Raw genomic sequence first — 10,728 nt, 5'->3', positions numbered from 1 at the left:
CCCCACTTACATCAATGGACAGATCATCCAAACAGAAAATAAATAAAGACACACAAGCTTTAAATGACACATTAGACCATCTCGACTTCATTTATATTTATAGGACATTCCATCCAAAAACGACAGAATACACGTTCTTCTCAAGTGCACACGGAACATTTTCCAGGATAGATCACATCTTGGGTCACAAATCAAACCTCAGCAAATTCAAGAAAATTGAAATCATATCAAGCATCTTCTCAGACCACAACGCCATGAGACTAGATATCAATTACAGGAAAAAAACTGCAAAAAAGACAAACACATGGAGGCTAAACAATTCACTCTTAAACAACCAAGGAATCACTACAGAAATCAAAGAGGAAATCAAAAAATATCTAGAAACAAATGACAACGAAAACACAACAACCCAAAACCTATGGGATGCAGCAAAAGCAGTTCTAAGGGGGAAGTTTATAGCAATACAGTCCTACCTTAAGAAACAAGAAAATGATCGAATAAACAACCTAACCTTACACCTAAAACAACTAGAGAAAGAACAAAGAAACCCTAAAGTGAGCAGAAGAAAAGAAATCATAAAGATCAGAGCAGAAATAAATGAAAAAGAAAGGAAAGAAACCATAAGAAAAATAAATAAAACTAAAAGCTGGTTCTTTGAGAAGATTAACAAAATTGATAAACCATTAGCCAGACTCATCAAGAAAAAAAGGGAGAAGATGCAAATCAACGAATTAGAAATGAAAAAGGAGAAGTAACAACGGACACCTCAGAAATACAAAAGATCATGAGAGACTACTACAAGCAACTATATGCCAATCAATTGGATAACCTGGAAGAAATGGATACATTCTTAGAAAAATACAATCTTCCAAGACTGAACCAGGAAGAAATAGAAACCATGAACAGACCAATCACAAGTACGGAAATTGAGGCAGTGATTAAAAATCTCCCAACACACAAAAGCCCAGGACCAGATGGGTTCACAGGCGAATTCTATCAAACATTTCGAGAAGAGTTAACACCTATCCTTCTCAAACTCTTCCAAAATATTGCAGAAGGCGGAGCACTCCCAAACTCATTCTACGAGGCTACCATCACCTTGATACCAAAACCAGGCAAAGATGTCACAAAAAAAGAAAACTATAGACCAATATCACTGATGAATATAGATGCAAAAATCCTCAACAAAATACTAGCTAACAGACTGCAACAGTGCATTAAAAAAATCATACACCATGATCAAGTGGGGTTTATCCCTGGGATGCAAGGATTCTTCAATATACGCAAATCAATCAATGTGATACATCATATCAACAAATTGAAGGATAAAAACCATATGATCATTTCAATAGATGCAGGAAAAGCTTTTGACAAAGTTCAACATCCATTTATGATAAAAGCTCTCCAGAAAATGGGCATAGAAGGAAATTACCTCAACATAATAAAAGCCATATATGCAAAACCAAAAGCCAACATTGTTCTCAATGGAGAAAAACTGGAAGAATTCCCCCTAAAAACAGGAACAAGACAAGGGTGTCCACTCTCACCACTATTATTCAACATAGTTTTGGAAGTTTTAGCCACAGCAATCAGAGAAGAAAAAGAAATAAAAGGAATCCAAATTGGAAAAGAAGAAGTAAAATTGTCACTCTTTGCAGATGACATGATATTATATATAGAAAACCCTAAAGACTCTACCAGAAAACTGCTAGCACTCATTGATGAGTTTAGTAAAGTAGCAGGATACAAAATTAATGCACAGAAATCCCTTGCATTCCTATACACTAACAACGGAAGAGCAGAAAGAGAAATTAAGGAAACTCTCCCATTCACCATTGCAACCAAAAGAATCAAATACCTAGGAATAAACCTGCCTAAGGAGGCAAAAGATCTGTATGCAGAAAACTTTAAGACATTGATGAAAGAAATCAAAGACGACACAAACAGATGGAGGGACATACCATGTTCCTGGATTGGAAGAATCAACATCGTGAAAATGACTGTACTACCCAAAGCAATTTACAGATTCAATGCAATCCCGATCAAATTACCAATGGCATTTTTCACAGAACTAGAGCAAGAAATCTTACGATTTGTATGGAAACGCAAAAGACCCCAAATAGCCAAAGCAATCTTGAGAAGGAAAAATGGAGTTGGTGGAATCAGGCTTCCTGACTTCAAACTATACTACAAGGCCATAGTGATCAAGACAGCATGGTACTGGCACAAAAATAGAAAGGAAGATCAATGGAATAGAATAGAGAACTCAGAAGTAAGCCCAAACACATATGGGCACCTTATCTTTGACAAAGGATGCAAGAATATACAATGGAAAAAAGACAGCCTCTTCCATAAGTGGTGCTGGGAGAACTGGGCAGCAACATGCAAAAGAATGAAATTAGAACACTTCCTAACACCATACACAAAAGTAAACTCCAAATGGATTAAAGACCTACATGTAAGGCCAGACACTATCAAACTCCTAGAGGAAAACATAGGCAGAACACTATATGACATCCATCAAAGCGCCATCCTTTTTGACCCACCTCCTAGAATCATGGAAATAAAATCAAGAATAAATGAATGGGACCTCATGAAACAAAAGCTTTTGCACAGCAAAAGAAACCATAAACAAGACTAAAAGGCAACCCTCAGAGTGGGAAAAAATAATTGCCTATGAAACAACGGACAAAGGATTAACCTCCAAAATATACAAGCAGCTCATGAAGCTTAATACCAAAAAAGCAAATAACCCAATCCACAAATGGGCAGAAGACCTAAATAGACATTTCTCCAAAGAAGACATACAGATGGCCAACAAACACATGAAAAGATGCTCAACATCACTCATCATCAGAGAAATGCAAGTCAAAGCCACAATGAGGTATCACCTCACACCAGTCAGAATGGCCATCATCACAAAGTCTGGAAACAACAAATGTTGGAGAGGGTGTGGAGAAAAAGGAACTCTCCTGCACTGTTGGTGGGACTGTAAATTGGTACAGCCACTATGGAAAACAATTTGGAGGTTCCTTCAAAAACTACAAATAGAACTACCATATGATCCAGTAATCCCACTCCTGGGCATATACCCAAAGAAAACCATAATCCCAAAAGAAACTTGTACCATCATGTTTATTGCAGCACTCTTTACAATAGCCAGGACATGGAAGCAACCTAAATGCCCATCAACAAATGAATGGATACAGAAGATGTGGCATATATATACAATGGAATATTACTCAGCTATAAAAAGGGATGAGATGGAGCTATATGTCATGAGGTGGATAGAACTACAGTCTGTCATACAGAGTGAAGTAAGTCAGAAAGAGAAGGACAAATATTGTATGCTAACTCACATATACGGAATCTAAAAATGGTACTGTTGGACTCAGTGACCAGAACAAGGATGCAGATACAGAGAATGGACTGGAGAACTTGAGGTATGGGAGGGGGCGGGGGGTGAAGGGGAAACTGAGACGAAGCGAGAGAGTAACACAGACATATATATACTACCAACTGTAAAATAGTCAGTGGGAAGTTGTTGTATAACAAAGGGAGTCCAACTCGAGGATGGAAGATGCCTTTGAGGACTGGGGCGGGGAGGGTGGGGGGGGCTTGGGGGGGGCGTCAAGGAAGGGAGGGAAGATGGGGATATGTGTATAAAAACGGATGATTGAACCTGGTGTACCCCCCCAAAAAATAAATAAAAAAAAAAAAAAAAAAAAAAAAACCTTTAGGCATTTTGTGTTTGTTTTATTGATGTATAGCGGGTATACAGTATGTTAACAGGTATACAATATGGTGATTCACAATTTTTAACATTATACTCCATTTATAGATATTATGAAATATTGGCTACATTCCCTGTGTTGTATAATATATCCTTGTAGCTTATTTTATACATAATAGTTTGTATATCTTAATCCTCTATCCCTATATTGCCCCTCCCCCTTCCCTCTTCACTGATAACAACTTGCTTGTTCTCTACATCTGTGAATCTGTTTCTTTTTTGTTATATTCACTAGTTTGTTGTAATTTTTTAGATTCTACGTGTAAGTGATATCATACAGTATTTGTCAATCTCTGTCTGACTTACTTCACTTAGCATAATACCTTCCAAGTCCATCCATGTTGATGCAAATGGCAAAATTTCCTTCCTTTTTTGTGGCTGAGTAATATCACATTATATATATATATATATATAAAATCTCACATCTTCTCTATCCAGTCATCTGTTGATGGACACTTAGGTTGCTTCCATATCTTGCCAATTGTAAATAGTGCTGCTGTGAACATTGGGGTGCAAGTATGTCAGATTAGTGTTTTGGGTTCTTTTTGGATATATACCCAGGAGTGGAATTGCTGAGTCATATGGTAGTTCTATTTTTAATTTTTTACGGAACCTCCATACTGTTTTCCATAGTGGCTGCACCAATTTTACATTCCCATCAACCACATACAAGGGTTCCCTTTTCACCACATCCTCACCAACATTTATTATTTGTATTCCTTTTGATGATCCTTTAGGCATTTTTAAGGTAATTACTTGAATTGCCTACCTTCTAACTCCACATGGACATCAAAGGTGATCACAAGGTCAATTCCTCAATATCTATGAGAGGTAGGAGAGGGGTGTTCGGAAGCTGGGGACCATCACTCAAGTTTGTGCCACTTCAAAATGACACACTCACACACTGTCACAACTACTAGTAGAATCATTCAAATTGCACTCCATGTAATGCAACTAAACCGGGGCTTTCCTTCTCTTATTTTAAGGACATTCTCGGACTTTGGAGGTGCATCTAAAAGAAATACAAATCTTACTCTTAAAAACTATTCCTGGATCCCATGCTGTCTTCTTGATTTACCCTCTTGCTTTGGTGGAGGAGCACGTGTTCAGTCTGAGGAGGGAATAGGAGTGAACTTTGTGAGACCCCCCCTTTTTTTAAGAACTTTTATTGAGATACAGTTATACAATAAACTGCATATATTTAGAGTGTACAATTTGGTATTTTTTTCTTATTAGTAATGTATATATGGCCAGCCCAACCAATCTCCCAATTCATTCCCCCCCAACCCTACCCACTTTCCCCACTTGGTGTCCATATGTTTGTTCTCTACATCTGTGTCTGTATTTCTGCCTTGCAAACTGGTTGATTTGTACCATTTTTCCGTATTCCGCATATATGTGTTGATATACGATATTTGTTTTTCTCTTTCTGACTGTGAGGCCCTTTTTACCTTCACTCCTATTGATGGTTGGGCTGGGGATTGAATTGTAGTTTGGAAAACAGTCTATCAGGAAGTGAAAATTTTCATGTTTCTGCACAGAGCTTTCTGAGCAAACTTTGAATGGCACCTGGGTTGAAAAACTAGCCTGGGAAGCTGAGGGTAATTGAATAGCCAGAGACCTCCTGGGATTCTTAGAGCCTTATCTCCCAATGTGTTTACATTTCAAAGGCGGATGAACCACAGAGCCTGGAGCCAGTCATTTACATTCCAAAGGATTGTTAATAACTGGGGAGCAAAAGTTTCTCTGCTTCTCTCAGGAGGGAAGGAGCAGTTTGGGGGTCTATATAGACTCCCAGATTCATCATTTCAGGCAGGCCTGTGTGCAGAGTGACACCTGGTTCCCATCATGTCACCTGTAGGGTACTGGGTGTAGGGTACTGGTGCAATTATTGCCATTAAGTGATAACAGCTTTGATTTCTGCTCTAGAAACCTCACATCTGCTTTCAGGGTAAAAGTATGAATAAGTAGATATTAAAAATGTATACTCTATCTTACAATTTTGATCTGGAGAAATCTAAAGCCCTTCTGATTTCTGATCCTTTATGTGGGGCCCATATATTTTTCTTTCTTTAAAGCTTGAAGAATCTTTTCTTCAGCCCCATGTTTTGAAATGGGATGATGTTTCCTGGTTATGGGTCTTTGTACTGGAAACTGGCGGGTCCTTTTAATCTGGGAACTATGTCATTGAGGCCTGGAACATTTTCTTTTCTTTTTAACTAATTTTATTGGAGTATAGCTGATTTACAATGTTGTGTTAGTTTCTGCTGTAAAGCAAAGTGAATCAGTTATGCATATATCTACCCTTTTTTTAGATTCTTTTGCCATATGGAAAGTTTTCTTAAATTATTTCATGTATGGTTCCTTATCTTTGTTTTTTCTCTTTGTCCAGTTCTCCTAGACAAGACCTCTAAATTTCCTGTTATTTCTTATTTTCCATCTCTTTGTCCTCTTCATCTGATTTCTGAGATACTCATTAATATTTCCAGCATTTATAGTAAGTTTAAAAGAAAACTTTTTGTTTGAAATAATTTTGGATTTACAGAAATGTTGCCCAATGGGTACAGAGAGGCTCCGTATACCCCAGCAAACTACCCCTAATGTAAACATCTTACATAACCATAATATAATGATCAAAACTAAGAAATTAACATTGGAACAATTCTGTTAATTACAGACTTAATTTTGGATTTCACTGGTTTTGGGTTTTTTTCTTCTTACTAATTAATGTCTTATTTCTTTTAATGGATCCAGTCCAGAATATCACATTGCAGTTATTTGTTATATCTCCTTAACTTTCTCCAATCTGTGATGTTTTCTCATTCTTTCCTTGTCTTTCATGACCTTGATGCTTTTGGAGAGTACTAGTGTGTTATTTTTGTAGAATGTGTCTCAATTTGAGTCTGGCTGATAATTTCTTGTGATTACATTGAGGTTGTCCTTTTTTGGCAAGAACACTGCAGAAGTGATATACCTCTCTCTCTGACTCATATCAGGGGGTTCCTGTTGCTATGTCTTATTACTGGTGATGTTTACCTTACTTGAGTAATCTAGTCTTTGCAAGTTTTCTGAACTGTAAAGTTACTATTATTTTCCTCTTTTTAGTTAGTATCTTGGAGGTGGTACTTTGAGAACATGTTAATATCCTATGTCTCCTCAAACTTTTGGTCACTAATTTTAGCATTCAACTTTGGTGGAAATTGCCTACAATAGTTATTACTGTGGTGCTCTACTAGTGGTTTTTCTGTTTCCCTCATTCTTCCTAGATGTGTTCATTTAAATTCTTTTATAAAGAAGAAGTGTCTCTTCTCCCCCAATTATTTATTCAATTATTTTTTATCAGAACTCATGAATACTTATTTTATTCTATGAGATATAAACCAATACTATCATTATTTTGTTACTCATATTGTTTCAGCCCTGGCCATTGTCCACCACAATTTTACTTTCCATAAACTTTGTTGTGTTTTAGGATTGCCTCTCACCTGCTCTCTTTTCATAATATCCTGTTCTTGTTTTATGGTTGCAAAATCTTAATTTTTCTGAAGATACTAACGGTAGTTTGTTTTTTAATGTTCTCCGTACAATGATCATCTGTTTCCTCCAGGTTGCTTTTTTCTATTTGTCTGTTTGCTTGCCTTGGTCACTCTCTTCATGTTAGAGACAGTCTTCAGATGACTGATGAGATTTGTTTGTCATCTCATTTCTAAAAGTGGGTTATAAAAGCTGATGGGATAGGGTTCACTCTCTGAGCCCATGGGATAGGGTTCACTCTCTGGTGACCTGACTGCGATGCTTGTCATTATTACCTAATGTCAGCATCTTCGGATCCTTCCATTTGAGATGGTCAGACATACAAAGAATATTTTCAGATCTCCTTTTCGGGAGGTAGTTCTGGGAATCTAAAGGGGAAGAAGGCTGAAGAATATAAATATATGTGAACTCCCTTTAGTCTCCTTGTTCTCCAAATCCCCACCTTCAGCTGGGCCTGGTGTCCCATAATCTAGAGGCTTCTCATTTTACCCCTTAGGAGAATATTTTTTTAAATCCCTTTGTTGTCATTTTGGGGTGGTAAATTAAGAAAATACCTTTGTTCATCTGTCATGTATAGCCAGAGGTCCCAGTAACTATTTCAATATGAAATTTCTTAAGGGGGGTTATAAGGAGGTCTTACTTAGGATTTGGCAGAAATATGCCAATGCCTGTCTGTTGGTGGTAGCCTGTGGAGTCAGTCAGTAAATCTGAAGTTCTAATGTCTTTCCTTTAAACCAGAGTAACATGAGGACACTCGGATTTTGTATTTTGGTTGTAGATCTTTAGTTTGTGAAGTTTGGGGAGAAAGCAGCATATAACTAAACTACTGAATTTGCTGTTGTGAGACTCCAATAAGCTATTAAAATGTTAATGACATTTTTCATTCCCAAGTAAAAATCTTTTAGTAGGATCTTTGTAAAGGAAGTATAGAAGATATTTATCCTATTGGTAAAATTTACATACGATGATGCTGGTTCTCTCTGCTTTTCAAACCCCCATTTGATGCAGGTCCTGTGAGAGGTGCCAGGGATGCAGTGAGAATCCTCACAATCTAGTGGGAGAAGAAAGATCATTAAACAATTGGAATCTCATGCAAGGAGAGTGTGGGAGTGGGGTGGGGCCAGATGGTACCCCACAGGGAAAGAGCACCTGATTCACACATGGGGTGAGGGAAGGCTCTTGGAGAGAAGCCTTTCCACATACCAAGCACATCATATGTGGTCTCCATATTGATGTCTGTAAGCATCTCAGATATAACAAATCCAAAACCAGACTCCTAACTTGACCCTCAGATCTGCTGCCCACATGATCTTTCCTGTTTCTCTAAACGGCAACCCCATCCTCCCAGCTGTGGAGGCTGTAAAACCTCTTCTCTCTTTTGCATCCCACAGCCATTCCACAAGCTAGCCACCAGCACCTCTGCTGGCTCAGCCTTCAAAATGGAACCAGCATCTGACTACCCTAGTTCTAAGTTATCTCTTGCCAAGATGTTGCAGAGGCCTCCTCCTGGGCCTCCTGTTTCTGCCCTCACCCCATTCCGCTACAGTCCAGGCTAAACTTAACAGCCAGAAGGATCTTTTAAAATGGAAACTCTACCATCCCTTCCGTCACATTCCTTGGGTCCTTTAGGTCACTACTCAAATGTTACCTGATCAGTGAAGTCTTCTTGACCACTTTATATAGACAGCAACCCACTACCTCCTCCTAGGCATTCACTATCCATTGTATTTATTATCATATGACATGCTATATCTTACCATTGTAAATTTACTATTTTATTTATTTTCTCTTTCCCCCACTGGACTACAAATTCCATTATAATTGGAATTTGGTCTTTGTCCATTATAGTATATACCCAAATAATCCTCCAGCTGTTTGAATTTCTCATGACATTTTTGTATATGCCTTCCAGACTTTTTTCAATATTTATAAATATATTTAAATAACAATAGAATCATGTTATATACCCTGTTTTTACCATGCTTCTTTCATTAAACAGCACATAAAAACATTTTTCAGTAACAGTACTGTTCTTGCACAATATAGTTTTTATTTTTGTGTAGTATTGCAGTATTTGGATGTTACCATAATTTATTTATTCAAGCTTTTATTTTTATGCTTTTTTTAAACACTATGTTTAACTTTTTTGTGTGCCTAAAGCACACCATTCTGACCAAATATTCATTCACGTCTCTGAGGACAGGCTATGTCCCTTGGGTGGGTCTTAAGAGGTAGACTTGTTGGATCAAGATATATAGAAAATTATAAAGTTTTGTTACCACCTGCCAAATTGCATCTCAGAAAGGTGATATTATTTATACTTCTACCAGTTTCATACAATTTCCTTTAACACTTACACTAGCAAATGTAGGAGGTATAGAAATAACTTCAGCTTTTCAAGACAAAACTGAAGAAACCATTACGAATTTGATCCTTTTCTTTGAAGATAAGAATCTTCCCTTTTCAGTCTATTGCTTGTTTTATCTGTATGGTATCAGACTCACTCTCAAATCTTGTGAAAGTCACTTAAACATGGTAGGATGACATTTTCAGTGGTTTCCTGCAGACTACTTTTATCTTCTAAAAGACCTCATTTAGAAAGATCCTACGAAAAATATTTTTACTTGGGAATGAAAAATGTCATTAATATTTTACCCCTAATAATTCACACCCATAATACCACTGCATATTTTCGACAAGAAATGTTAAACATTGGCTTTATTTTTATAATAATAAAAAAGTAACGCCCAATAATTTTTGGAAGGCGCCCTGATAAACAAGTAACTGCCAGTCACTTGCAGGTTCCACAGTTTTTATTTGTGTTTAGGATTGCACGGACACCAGAAAATTCTGCTACTAGTGTTATCGTGGAATAATATAGGAAAAGGATGAAGGTAGATTTAGTTTGTAAGAGTTGCATTCTTGCAAATGGCATTGAGCAAATAAATTATTAGTCATTTAATCAAAAACATTGGTAAAGTAACATGTACCTTAAACATTTATATGCAAACCATTTATATGCAAATCACTTATATGTAAATCAGTGATTAGATTGTCATAATCTTAATTCATAACCACAATACTACTGTTTCTTTAAAGTAGAGAACTTGAACCTATTGTGGAACGATGATTACTACTTAGATTTTTTTATTTTTTTAGCCAATATTTTATATTTGCCTCACCTATACATAACATAATTTAGCTATTCAAATTTTTGAAGGCATCTAACATTTCTTTTTATGGAAGCAAGCCTTCTCTTTCTTCTCACAACGATTTATCAGTTTGTGAAATATTTAACTGAATTTCATATTTAGATTAAAAAGTACAACTGGCATAAACATGTCGGGATGGGGATGGAGGAACACAGCTCTTGGCAGGCGTACAGTTCAATTGATGGAGGC

This window comes from Hippopotamus amphibius, chromosome 11 (genome assembly GCF_030028045.1).
Source record: "Hippopotamus amphibius kiboko isolate mHipAmp2 chromosome 11, mHipAmp2.hap2, whole genome shotgun sequence".
NCBI lineage: Eukaryota > Metazoa > Chordata > Mammalia > Artiodactyla > Hippopotamidae > Hippopotamus > Hippopotamus amphibius.
This window is presented reverse-complemented; position numbering follows the sequence as displayed.